At 38.8% G+C, this 14,795-nt stretch overlaps 1 pseudogene; it reads left to right on the top strand.

The window, feature by feature from the left end:
- Positions 1–874: 874 nt before the first annotated feature.
- On the top strand, positions 875–14,129 carry LOC104227469 (G-type lectin S-receptor-like serine/threonine-protein kinase RLK1; annotated as a pseudogene).
- The last annotated feature ends 666 nt before the right edge of the window (positions 14,130–14,795 follow it).

The following is a 14,795-nucleotide window of genomic DNA, read 5'->3' as shown; positions in this document are numbered from 1 at the left end:
TAATGACAAATAAGTTCAAAAATGATTTTAGGCCACATGTTTTAATCTAACTGTGACACTTTAGTATTTTTTAAATTTTCTTATATAAATTCTTGGTTCTGTTACTGCGTATCGACATGAACTGAAGACCCCCTTTCAACTTTGGGTTTGAAAATTATTTTTTCCTATAACTTTGAGGGACCGGCAAAGGGAAAATACACAAAATAATACTTTATTAATTCGGAAAAGCGCCATATATGTCAGTGAACTATGCGAATTAGGACTAATATACCCGTCGTCGTCAATAGTTTCATGCCCTCGGTTTAACGGAACCATACTATTTTATCTTTCTTAAATAATGAATAACCGGACAAACCAAAATCTGCTGACCCGACCCGACCCACTCTTATTTCAAAGATATTTTTTGATATATTATTTTAATTTGTTTGATTGAGAAATTATGTGATAATCATATTTATTTATTTGAGTAACTTTAGAATCGATTTTTTTTATACATCATTTCGGGAAGTAATCCTATTAAAACTAGTAATTTATATTTATTATTTTAATAATATAATATTTGAACTAGTTTGTGCTTTCTTCAATTATTTTACCATCTTCATCGTTAGGACTTATCTGTGCCAAACTATTTACGAACATGCATATATATCCTAATTCGCATAGTTCAGTAGTTTTCCGTTATTAATTAGCACTCGTCAACACGCTACAACTAATAAAAAGGACACACGACACAAAACATTAACTTACCAGGAAAAGTAGAAGTTGACTCTGAAGTCTTTGCAATTGATCCAAAACTCACGCACAAATTAACAAAAATAAATAGCCCCATTATTTTTCTTATGTATAGAGTAATATTCTTGATTTGTTTAAAAAATCACAAGTTTTCTTGTACAGTAATGGTTTCTTCCCTTTTTTATCTTCTATTGTTTCTGTTTTTCTTTCCACAACACAATTTAGCTCAAAATAATGGTAGAGTAGCTACTAGCACTTCTCTTACTGCAACAGATGAAACCACTCCATGGTTTTCACCATCTGGTGATTTTGCATTAGGGTTCCAAAAACTTCAAGATAAAGATCAATTCTTGCTTTGTATATGGTATGCAAAAATACAGGAAAAGACCATAGTATGGCATGCAAATATCAGTAATCCAGTGCCACGTGGATCAAGATTACAGCTTGATTCTCAAAATGTCTCATACTTAGTGATACACAAGGCAATACAATTTGGAGAACTGATATGGATTTTGGTAATATTGACCATGGATTTATGAATGATACTGGAAATTTTGTTATTATGGGAAATGATTCTACTGATCCATTGTGGGAAAGTTTTAGAAATCCAACTGACACTTTGTTGCCAAGTCAAACATTGGAAAGAGGAAGCTTCCTTGTTTCTCAAAGATCAGAAGCTAATTTCTCTCAAGGTATTGCTTCGGTTTTCTGTTTGGTGTGCTTGTTGTTGCCCTTCCTTTTACCTTTCCTGAGCCGAGGGTCTTCCGGAAACAACATCTCTATTGAAGTTTGGCAAATTCTTTGTCCCACATCGGTGGGCTCTTGAGTTTGGGGGATTTCCTCCCTATAAAAGAAGGCCTAATGTTTAGGATTTAAATACATCTCTCATTTGCCTTCTCATCTGTTTAAGGCATTTGTATATTCTCTCTTTAGTATTATTTCATTTGTATTTTTGGAGTGGAATAAAATATTGGTTGTGTCCGAGGAGTAGGCAAAATTAGCCGAACCTCGTAAATTCTGGTGTTCCCTTTATTGTTGCTTTATTGTCTTATTTATTATTTGGTGGCTGTCATAATTTTTGGTATAGTAGTTGTGACTTATTCACACTATATACATTTGGCTTCCGCAACAATTGGTATCAGAGCCAAGATACTGTCTAAGTATGCTCTGTGGTTGCAGCATAGTCTGATCTTCCACATCAGAAAAGATTTATCTTGGTAACTGAGTCAAGGTTCTGTCTGAGTATGCTCTGTGGTTGCAGCTTAGTCTGATCTTCTACATCAGAAAGGAAATAATCTTGATTTGTGTCGTCAGCTATTAAATAATATTTGTGTCAAAGATGGGAGACAATAAACAAGAAGAATCTACATCAAGTGTCAACAATACGTCATCATTGGCATCTTCGCTTATGACAAGAATTGTGTCAAATGCGAAATTTGCGGTAGAAATTTTTGACGGGTCAGGACATTTTGGGATGTGGCAAGGCGAGGTTCTAGATGTCCTTTTTCAACAAGGGCTAGATCTTGCTATTGAAGAAAAGAGACCAGATGCTATTGGAGAAGAAGATTGGAGAATTATCAATCGTGTTGCTTGCGGTACCATTCGATCCTACCTTGCTAGAGAGCAGAAATATCCATACACAAAGGAAACTTCTGCAAGTAAATTATGGAAAGCACTGGAGGATAAATTTTTGAAGAAAAATAGTCAAAATAAATTGTACATGAAGAAGAGACTGTTTCACTTCACCTATGTTCCTGGTACCACGATGAATGAACATATCACCAGTTTCAATAAGTTGGTCACAGATTTGCAAAATATGGATACAACTTATGATGATGGTGACTTGGCCTTGATGTTGTTGGCGTCACTTCCTGATGAGTACGAGCACCTTGAAACTACTCTACTCCATGGAAATGACGAAGTTTCTCTCAGAGAAGTTTGTTCGGCTTTGTACAGCTATGAACAAAGAAAGCGAGAAAAACAGAAGGGCGGAGAAGGAGAAGCACTGTTTGTGAGGGGTCGTCCTCAAAATCAAACGAGGACAAAGAAGGGAAGATCCAAGTCAAGATCCAGACCCAGCAAAGATGAATGTGCCTTTTGTCGAGAAAAAGGGCACTGGAAGAAAGACTGTCCGAAGTTGAAGAATAAGGCCAAACATAACAATGGAAAGGCCATTATGGATTCAAATGTAGCTGATTGTGATGATTCAGACTTCTCATTAGTTACAACAGAGTCATCAACATCATCAGACATATGGTTGATGGACTCGGCTTGTAGCTATCATATGTGTCCCAACAGGGACTGGTTCGTGGAATTTCAAGAAGGAGAATATGGAGTCATCCACACAGCGGATAACAGCCCTCTTACCTCATATGGCATTGGTTCAATACGATTAAGGAACCATGATGGAATGATCAGAACATTAACAGATGTTCGATTTGTACCGGATTTGAAGAAGAATCTCATCTCTATAGGAGCCCTAGAATCAAAAGGGTTCAAAATCATTGCAGAAAATGGAGTAATGAGAGTATGCTCTGGTGCACTTGTGGTAATGAAGGCTAATCGGAAGAATAATAATATGTACCGCTATCGTGGCAGTACAGTTATTGGGACAGCGACAGTGACATCCAGTGACGACAAAGAGGCAGAAGCAACCAAGCTATGACACATGCGCTTGGGACATGCTGGAGGAAAATCCTTGAAAACTCTATCAGATCAAGGATTGTTAAAAGGAGTAAAGGCTTGCAACTTGGAGTTTTGTGAGCATTGTGTCAAAGGGAAACAGACAAGGGTTAAATTTGGTACAACGATCCATAATACTAAAGGCATTTTGGATTATGTACACTCTGATGTTTGGGGTCCTTCCAAAACACCTTCATTGGGTGGGAAACACTATTTTGTAACCTTTGTTGATGATTTTTCCCGAAGAGTGTGGGTGTATACAATGAAAAACAAAGATGAAGTGCTGGGAATTTTTCTCAAATGGAAGACGATGGTGGAGAATCAAACAGGCAGGAGGATCAAGTGTATTCGCACAGACAATGGAGGTGAATACAAAAATGATCATTTCAATAAGGTCTGTGAAAATGATGGCATCGTCCGACACTTCACTGTTAGACATACACCACAACAGAATGGAGTGGCAGAACGTATGAACCGGACCTTGCTGGAGAAGGTACGGTGTATGTTGTCCAATGCTGGCTTGGGCAAAGAATTTTGGGCTGAGGCAATTACATATGCATGTCACCTCATTAATCGTCTACCATCTGCTGCTATTGATGGCAAGACACCATTTGAAAAATGGTATGGAAAGCCTGCTGTAGATTATGACTCTTTGCACGTGTTTGGCTCAACTGCATATTATCATGTGACAGAGTCAAAATTGGATCCAAGGGCAAAGAAGGCTATTTTTATGGGAATTACTTCTGGAGTCAAAGGATATCTCTTATGGTGTCCTATGACAAAGAAAATAATATTCAGCGTGGATGTTACCTTTGATGAATCTGCTATGGTAAATAAGGTAACAGAAGATACCAAACAAAATGAAGGTGCTTCTAAGCAGGTGGAGTTTGAGAGAAAATTTATTTTTCCTACACAAGAAGCAGAGGAGGAAACAAATGAAGATTACCCTCTGGAAGGAGAGCCAGTAGAGGAGATTCCAACTCAGGAACCTCAACAACAACTTGAATCAATAGCAACCAGCAGGCCAAAAAGAACAATAACGAAACCTGTTCGTCTCATAGAGACGGTTGCTTGTGCAACCTCAATTGTAGCTGATGATGTTCCTACCACTTATAAAGACGCTGTCCAAAGTTCAGAAGAAGATAAGTGGAGGATTGCCATGAATGATGAAATACAGTCCCTTCATCAGAATCATACATGGAGATTGGCCAATCTCCCGAAGGGAAAGAAAGCAATTGGGTGCAAATGAGTATTTGCAAAGAAAGAAGGATTTCCTAACCAAGTAGATGTTCGCTACAAAGCAAGATTGGTGGCCAAAGGATATGCTCAAAAGGAGGGAATTGATTACAATGAAGTGTTTTCTCCAGTTGTAAAACATTCCTCCATTAGAATTATGTTGGCTTTGGTAGCACAATTGGATTTGGAACTAGTTCAGATGGATGTAAAAACTGCGTTTTTACATGGAAACTTGGAGGAGGAAATCTACATGACTCAGCCAGAAGGATTCAAAGTTGCTGGAAAAGAAAATATGGTGTGCAAACTTGAAAAATCGTTGTACGGATTGAAACAATCTTCTAGACAATGGTACAAGCGATTTGACGAGTTTATGTTGCGGCAAGGGTACAAGAGAAGCAAATACAATCATTGTGTGTATTTGCACAAGCTTAAAGATGGTTCCTTTGTATATCTTCTCCTATATGTTGATGATATGTTGATAGCTTCCAAGAATTTGGAAGAAATTGATAAGTTGAAGATTCAACTGAAGAAGGAGTTCGAGATGAAGGATTTGGGTGAGGCAAAGAAAATTCTTGGCATGGAGATAATTAGAGATAGACGTTCAAAGAAACTCTGTTTATCTCAAAAGGAATATTTGAAGAGAGTACTTCAACGTTTTGGCATAGATGACAAGACTAAGCCAGTTAGTACTCCACTTGCTTCCCATTTTAAGCTAAGTACTACTATGTCGCCAATGGATGAAGCTGAACGAGAGTATATGTCAAAGGTACCATACGCAAATGTTGTTGGTAGCTTGATGTATGCAATGGTTTGCACAAGGCCTGACATTTCACAAGCTGTTGGAGTTATTAGCAGATATATGCACAATCCAGGGAAGGAGCATTGGCAAGCTGTGAAGTGGATTCTACGGTATATTCATAATACTGTAGATGTCGGGTTAGTTTTTGAGCAGGAAGACAATCAGTCTGTAGTTGGATATTGTGACTCAGATTTTGCGGGTGATCTGGACAAACGAAGATCAACTACTGGTTATGTGTTTACTTTTGCAAAGGCACCAGTTAGTTGGAAGTCTACTTTGCAGTCAACAGTTGCTTTGTCTACAACAGAGGCAGAGTACATGGCTATTACAGAGGCTGTGAAGGAGGCAATTTGACTTCAAGGATTGCTAAAGGAGCTTGGTGTTGAACAAAAATGTATCACAATTTTTTGTGATAGTCAAAGTGCTATTCAATTAGCGAAGAACCAAGTTTATCATGCAAGGACGAAGCATATTGATGTTCGGTATAATTTCGTACGAGAAATCATAGAAGAAGGAGGAGTCACGGTGAAGAAAATTCATACTACGGAGAATCCTGCTGATATGCTGACAAAGGTGGTGACTGCGGTCAAGTTTCAACATTGTTTGGATTTGATCAACATTGTTGAACACTGAAGATTGAAGATGAAGACACAACCAAAATTTGTTATTGAGAGAGAATTGAAAATGTGGAATTTTGCCAAGGTGGAGATTTGTTGAAGTTTGGCAAAATGCCAAAGTCCCACATTGGTTGGGAGTTAAGTTTGGGGGGGATTTTTCCCCTATAAAAGAAGGCCTAATGTTTAGGATTGAAACACACCTCTCATTTGCCTTCTCATCTGTTTAAGGCATTTGTATCTTCTCTCTTTAGTATTATTTCACTTGTATTTTTGGAGTGGAATAAAATATTGGTTGTGTCCGAGGAGTAGGCAAAATTAGCCGAACCTCGTAAATTCTGGTGTTCCCTTTATTGTTGCTTTATTGTCTTATTTATTATTTGGTGGCTGTCATAATTTTTGGTATAGTAGTTGTGACTTATTCACACTATATACATTTGGCTTCCGCAACAATTGGTATCAGAGCCAAGGTACTGTCTAAGTATGCTCTGTGGTTGCAGCATAGTCTGATCTTCCACATCAGAAAAGATTTATCTTGGTAACTGAGTCAAGGTTCTGTCTGAGTATGCTCTGTGGTTGCAGCTTAGTCTGATCTTCCACACCAGAAAGGAAATAATCTTGATTTGTGTCGTCAGCTATTAAATAATATTTGTGTCAAAGATGGGAGACAATAAACAAGAAGAATCTACATCAAGTGTCAACAATACGTCATCATTGGCATCTTCGCTTATGACAAGAATTGTGTCAAATGCGAAATTTGCGGTAGAAATTTTTGACGGGTCCGGACATTTTGGGATGTGGCAAGGCGAGGTTCTAGATGTCCTTTTTCAACAAGGGCTAGATCTGGCCATTGAAGAAAAGAAACCAGATGTTATTGGAGAAGAAGATTGGAGAATTATCAACCGTGTTGCTTGCGGTACCATTCGATCCTACCTTGCTAGAGAGCAGAAATATCCATACACAAAGGAAACTTCTGCAAGTAAATTATGGAAAGCACTGGAGGATAAATTTTTGAAGAAAAACAGTCAAAATAAATTGTACATGAAGAAGAGACTGTTTCACTTCACCTATGTTCCTGGTACCACGATGAATGAACATATCACCAGTTTCAATAAGTTGGTTACAGATTTGCAAAATATGGATACAACTTATGATGATGGTGACTTGGCCTTGATGTTGTTGGCGTCACTTCCTGATGAGTACGAGCACCTTGAAACTACTCTACTCCACCAGATAATATATGTTTCAACATTTTTAGTGGAGGAGCAGGGGCGTGTGGATACAATAATGTGTGCAATCTTGGTACAAACAAAAGACCAGTTTGTAACTGTCCTGAAGGATATTCACTAGTTGATCCAAATGATACTTATGGCAACTGCAAACCAGATTCTGCTGTAAGTTGTGATGATGTTGCAAGGGGGTCACCCGAAGATTTGTACAGTTTTATCACGGTTCGTGATACTGATTGGCCAATGTCTGACCTTCAGAAGATTAGCCCTTCTACTGAACAAGACTGCCAAAGTTTCTGTTGAATGATTGTTTTTGTGCTGTTGCCATTTATAGAAGCGATAGCTGCTGGAAAAAGAAGCTGCCACTGTGGAATGGGAGAATAGACACCATGTTGAAGTTTGGCAAAATGCCAAAGTCCCACATTGGTTGGGAGTTAAGTTTGGGGGGATTTTTCCCCTATAAAAGAAGGCCTAATGTTTAGGATTGAAACACACCTCTCATTTGCCTTCTCATCTGTTTAAGGCATTTGTATCTTCTCTCTTTAGTATTATTTCACTTGTATTTTGGAGTGAAATAAAATATTGGTTGTGTCCGAGGAGTAGGCAAAATTAGCCGAACCTCGTAAATTCTGGTGTTCCCTTTATTGTTGCTTTATTGTCTTATTTATTATTTGGTGGCTGTCATAATTTTGGTATAGTAGTTGTGACTTATTCACACTATATACATTTGGCTTCCGCAACAATTGGTATCAGAGCCAAGGTACTGTCTAAGTATGCTCTGTGGTTGCAGCATAGTCTGATCTTCCACATCAGAAAAGATTTATCTTGGTAACTGAGTCAAGGTTCTGTCTGAGTATGCTCTGTGGTTGCAGCTTAGTCTGATCTTCCACACCAGAAAGGAAATAATCTTGATTTGTGTCGTCAGCTATTAAATAATATTTGTGTCAAAGATGGGAGACAATAAACAAGAAGAATCTACATCAAGTGTCAACAATACGTCATCATTGGCATCTTCGCTTATGACAAGAATTGTGTCAAATGCGAAATTTGCGGTCGAAATATTTGACGGGTCCGGACATTTTGGGATGTGGCAAGGCGAGGTTCTAGATGTCCTTTTTCAACAAGGGCTAGATCTGGCCATTGAAGAAAAGAAACCAGATGTTATTGGAGAAGAAGATTGGAGAATTATCAACCGTGTTGCTTGCGGTACCATTCGATCCTACCTTGCTAGAGAGCAGAAATATCCATACACAAAGGAAACTTCTGCAAGTAAATTATGGAAAGCACTGGAGGATAAATTTTTGAAGAAAAACAGTCAAAATAAATTGTACATGAAGAAGAGACTGTTTCACTTCACCTATGTTCCTGGTACCACGATGAATGAACATATCACCAGTTTCAATAAGTTGGTCACAGATTTGCAAAATATGGATACAACTTATGATGATGGTGACTTGGCCTTAATGTTGTTGGCGTCACTTCCTGATGAGTACGAGCACCTTGAAACTACTCTACTCCATGGAAATGACGAAATTTCTCTCAGAGAAGTTTGTTCAGCTTTGTACAGCTATGAACAAAGAAAGCGAGAAAAACAGAAGGGCGGAGAAGGAGAAGCACTGTTTGTGAGGGGTCGTCCTCAAAATCAAACGAGGACAAAGAAGGGAAGATCCAAGTCAAGATCCAGACCCAGCAAAGATGAATGTGCCTTTTGTCGAGAAAAAGGGCACTGGAAGAAAGACTGTCCGAAGTTGAAGAATAAGGCCAAACATAACAATGGAAAGGCTATTATGGATTCAAATGTAGCTGATTGTGATGATTCAGACTTCTCATTAGTTACAACAGAGTCATCAACATCATCAGACATATGGTTGATGGACTCGGCTTGTAGCTATCATATGTGTCCCAACAGGGACTGGTTCGTGGAATTTCAAGAAGGAGAATATGGAGTCATCCACACAGCGGATAACAGCCCTCTTACCTCATATGGCATTGGTTCAATACGATTAAGGAACCATGATGGAATGATCAGAACATTGATAGATGTTCGATATGTACCGGATTTGAAGAAGAATCTCATCTCTGTGGGAGCCCTAGAATCAAAAGGGTTCAAAATCATTGCAGAAAATGGAGTGATGAGAGTATGCTCCGGTGCACTAGTGGTAATGAAGGCTAATCGGAAGAATAATAATATGTACCGCTATCGTGGCAGTACAATTATTGGGACAGCGACAGTAACATCCAGTGACGACAAAGAGGCAGAAGCAACCAAGCTATGGCACATGCGCTTGGGACATGCTGGAGGAAAATCCTTGAAAACTCTATCAGATCAAGGATTGTTAAAAGGAGTAAAGGCTTGCAACTTGGAGTTTTGTGAGCATTGTGTTAAAGGGAAACAGACAAGGGTTAAATTTGGTACAGCGATCCATAATACTAAAGGCATTTTGGATTATGTACACTCTGATGTTTGGGGTCCTTCCAAAACACCTTCATTGGGTGGGAAGCACTATTTTGTAACCTTTGTTGATGATTTTTCCCGAAGAGTATGGGTGTATACAATGAAGAGCAAAGATGAAGTGTTGGGAATTTTTCTCAAATGGAAGACGATGGTGGAGAATCAGACAGGCAGGAGAATCAAGTGTATTCGCACAGACAATGGAGGTGAATACAAAAATGATCATTTCAATAAGGTCTGTGAAAATGATGGCATCGTTCGACACTTCACTGTTAGACATACACCACAACAGAATGGAGTGGCAGAACGTATGAACCGGACCTTGCTGGAGAAGGTACGGTGTATGTTGTCCAATGCTGGCTTGGGCAAAGAATTTTGGGCTGAGGCAATTACATATGCATGTCACCTCATTAATCGTCTACCATCTGCTGCTATTGATGGCAAAACACCATTTGAAAAATGGTACGGAAAACCTGCTGTAGATTATAACTCTTTGCACGTGTTTGGCTCAACTGCATATTATCATGTGACGGAGTCAAAATTGGATCCAAGGGCAAAGAAGGCTATTTTTATGGGAATTACTTCTGGAGTCAAAGGATATCGCTTATGGTGTCCTATGACAAAGAAAGTAATATTCAGCAGAGATGTTACCTTTGATGAATTTGCTATGGTAAATAAGGTAACAGAAGATACCAAACAAAATGAAGGTGCTTCTAAGCAGGTGGAGTTTGAGGGAAAATTTATTTTTCCTACACAAGAAGCAGAGGAGGAAACAAATGAAGATTACCCTCTGGAAGGAGAGCCAGTAGAGGAGATTCCAACTCAGGAATCTCAACAACAACTTGAATCAATAGCAACCAGCAGGCCAAAAAGAACAATAACGAAACCTGTTCGTCTCATAGAGACGGTTGCTTGTGCAACCTCAATTGTAGCTGATGATGTTCCTACTACTTATAAAGACGCTGTTCAAAGTTCAGAAGAAGATAAGTGGAGGATTGCCATGAATGATGAGATACAGTCCCTTCATCAGAATCATACATGGAGATTGGCCAATCTCCCGAAGGGAAAGAAAGCAATTGGGTGCAAATGGGTATTTGCAAAGAAGGAAGGATTTCCTAACCAAGTAGATGTTCGCTACAAAGCAAGATTGGTGGCCAAAGGATATGCTCAAAAGGAGGGAATTGATTACAATGAAGTGTTTTCTCCAGTTGTAAAACATTCCTCCATTAGAATTATGTTGGCTTTGGTAGCACAATTGGATTTGGAACTAGTTCAGATGGATGTAAAAACTGCGTTTTTACATGGAAACTTGGAGGAGGAAATCTACATGACTCAGCCAGAAGGATTCAAAGTTGCTGGAAAAGAAAATATGGTGTGCAAACTTGAAAAATCGTTGTACGGATTGAAACAATCTTCTAGACAATGGTACAAGCGATTTGACGAGTTTATGTTGCGGCAAGGGTACAAGAGAAGCAAATACGATCATTGTGTGTATTTGCACAAGCTTAAAGATGGTTCCTTTGTATATCTTCTCCTATATGTTGATGATATGTTGATAGCTTCCAAGAATTCGGAAGAAATTGATAAGTTGAAGATTCAACTGAAGAAGGAGTTCGAGATGAAGGATTTGGGTGAGGCAAAGAAAATTCTTGGCATGGAGATAATTAGAGATAGACGTTCAAAGAAACTCTGTTTATCTCAAAAGGAATATTTGAAGAGAGTACTTCAACGTTTTGGCATAGATGACAAGACTAAGCCAGTTAGTACTCCACTTGCTTCCCATTTTAAGCTAAGTACTACTATGTCGCCAATGGATGAAGCTGAACGAGAGTATATGTCAAAGGTACCATACGCAAATGCTGTTGGTAGCTTGATGTATGCAATGGTTTGCACAAGGCCTGACATTTCACAAGCTGTTGGAGTTATTAGCAGATATATGCACAATCCAGGGAAGGAGCATTGGCAAGCTGTGAAGTGGATTCTACGGTATATTCATAATACTGTAGATGTCGGGTTAGTTTTTGAGCAGGAAGACAATCAGTTTGTAGTTGGATATTGTGACTCAGATTTTGCGGGTGATATGGACAAACGAAGATCAACTACTGGTTATGTGTTTACTTTTGCAAAGGCACCAGTTAGTTGGAAGTCTACTTTGCAGTCAACAGTTGCTTTGTCTACAACAGAGGCAGAGTACATGGCTATTACAGATGCTGTGAAAGAGGCAATTTGGCTTCAAGGATTGCTAAAGGAGCTTGGTGTTGAACAAAAAGGTATCACAATTTTTTGTGATAGTCAAAGTGCTATTCAATTAGCGAAGAACCAAGTTTATCATGCAAGGACGAAGCACATTGATGTTCGGTATCATTTCGTACGAGAAATCATAGAAGAAGGTGGAGTCACGGTGAAGAAAATTCATACTACAGAGAATCCTGCTGATATGCTGACAAAGGTGGTGACTGCGGTCAAGTTTCAACATTGTTTGGATTTGATCAACATTGTTGAACACTGAAGATTGAAGATGAAGACACAACCAAAATTTGTTATTGAGAGAGAATTGAAAATGTGGAATTTTGCCAAGGTGGAGATTTGTTGAAGTTTGGCAAAATGCCAAAGTCCCACATTGGTTGGGAGTTAAGTTTGGGGGGATTTTTCCCCTATAAAAGAAGGCCTAATGTTTAGGATTGAAACACACCTCTCATTTGCCTTCTCATCTGTTTAAGGCATTTGTATCTTCTCTCTTTAGTATTATTTCACTTGTATTTTGGAGTGAAATAAAATATTGGTTGTGTCCGAGGAGTAGGCAAAATTAGCCGAACCTCGTAAATTCTGGTGTTCCCTTTATTGTTGCTTTATTGTCTTATTTATTATTTGGTGGCTGTCATAATTTTGGTATAGTAGTTGTGACTTATTCACACTATATACATTTGGCTTCCGCAACACACCAGTCTGAATGCGAAAGCTTTTATCAAGAGAAGGAAAAATGGTGTTCCTCCTCTAAGTCCTGGGCTTCCAAATCCAGGATCTCCTCAAAGCAAGAATTGGCGAAATTGGGCAGTTGTGTCGTCCACGCTCTTAGGTAGCTCTGTGTTGGTGAATGTTCTCTTTGTTGGTGTACTTTGTTGGGGATTCTTCCACATTTATAAAAAGAAACCGAAAACATTTCGCCCCACAAGTCATGTAGCAGACTCTATTTGTCATAGTTTTACATATAAAGAACTTGTCGAAGCCACAACAGACTTCAAGGAAGAGCTAGGAAGGGGCGCCTTTGGGATTGTTTACAAAGGAGTGATGCCTATCGGTTCAAGAAATGTTGTTGCTGTAAAGAAGCTGGATAGAGTTGCTCACGAAACAGAGAAGGAATTCATGACTGAAGTAAATGTGATTAGTCAGACTCATCACAAAAATTTGGTCCGTCTTCTTGGATATTGTAACGAGGGACCTCATCGCTTGTTGGTCTATGAGTATATGAGTAACGGCACTCTTGCAAGTTATCTTTTTGGTGATCAAAAACCTACTTGGAGCCAGAGGACGAAAGTTGCAATGGGGATTGCAAGGGGACTCGCTTACCTCCACGAAGAGTGCAGTACACAGATATTCATTGTGACATAAAGCCTCAAAACATTCTTCTAGATGATTACTATATTGCCGGAATATCAGATTTTGGATTGTCTAAACTTCTGATGATTAACCAGAGCCGAACTCTTACCGATATAAGAGGAACAAGAGGTTATGTTGCTCCAGAATGGTTCAGGAATAGTCAGGTCACGGTTAAGGTGGATGTTTACAGCTTTGGAGTGTTGCTACTAGAGATCATCACTTGTCGGAAAAGCTTGGAGAATGAGGAAAGCTATGGACCGGAGGCAATTCTTACAGATTGGGTTTTGGATTGCTTTCATGACGGAAAATTGGAAGCTTTGGTAGAGACTGATACTGAGGCCTTGAATGACAAGAAGCAGCTCGAGAGGTTCGTGATGGTTGGTATTTGGTGCATCCAAGAAGATTCAACAATGAGGCCGACTATGAGGAAAGTCACTCAAATGCTTGAAGGATCTGTCGAAGTAACTACTCCACCGTGCCCTTATACATTCAGCACTACTATTTAAGATCACCCTCATTGACATTGTGCAATTTCCTCCGCTGTATATCTTTAATAACTAAATACTAAGGTAATGTTACTCATCATGTTGCATGCTCATTAAATTGTATGTTCTGCATAATTTCCTCAATTTTGTGCTGGTAACTGTTAATCTGTATTATGTATAACTACTGGAAAGGGGGGAGCAACGCGTTTTTACATGTCAGGATGAACATGTAATGAATTCTGATGATCAGGATTATTTTGATGTTTTAATCATGTGTAATAGTAAAAGTTAAGTGCTCGTAATCTTTGTCGTGTTGAGAACAAGTGGATGGCCATGATTTGTTTAAGAAAATATTTCTGTTAAGTACCTTCTGTCATTCAAGATTTTGCTTCTTAAAATTCAAAAGCAGAAGCCATTTAACATGGTAAAATGTTTCCTCCGCAATTCTTGGCTTCCACTAATGACTTAAATAAGAAGTGTTTGCCATAATTTTCTTACCATATTTGGTTTTCCTATTTGTTGAAGGAAAGAGCAATATAATTACCTTAATTGGGTTTTCCTTTTTGTAGAAGAAAATTGTAATTCTCCTATATTTGGCTAGTCCTTTTTCTTGTAGGAAAAAGTTTGGAGTTCTATAAATTGAAGATCCGTCCTTCTCATTCAGTAGCATCCACAATGTAGCCATGTGGGCTTGAGAGTAGAGTTTAGGGGGAGAACTTTACGGGACAAGTGTTAGTGTGTCACTTGTGTTTGCCTCTTCGTGAGGTTGTTCTCTCGATATTTGGTACTCTTTTTTATATAGTGAATTGCTCATCTCCGTTGTGGACGTAGGTCAGTTGACCGAACCACGTTAAATGTTTGTGTCTCTTTTGGTATATTTCTCCATTGTTGTATGATTTATCGTCGCTCAAGGTTTGCTTTGCTAGCTTCCGTATGACACCTGATTTTTATGGTCCTAACAGAAACCAA

Source organism: Nicotiana sylvestris, chromosome 11, assembly GCF_000393655.2.
Source record: "Nicotiana sylvestris chromosome 11, ASM39365v2, whole genome shotgun sequence".
NCBI lineage: Eukaryota > Viridiplantae > Streptophyta > Magnoliopsida > Solanales > Solanaceae > Nicotiana > Nicotiana sylvestris.
The sequence above is the reverse complement of the archived record's forward strand: the minus strand, read 5'-3'. Positions and strand labels throughout refer to the sequence as shown.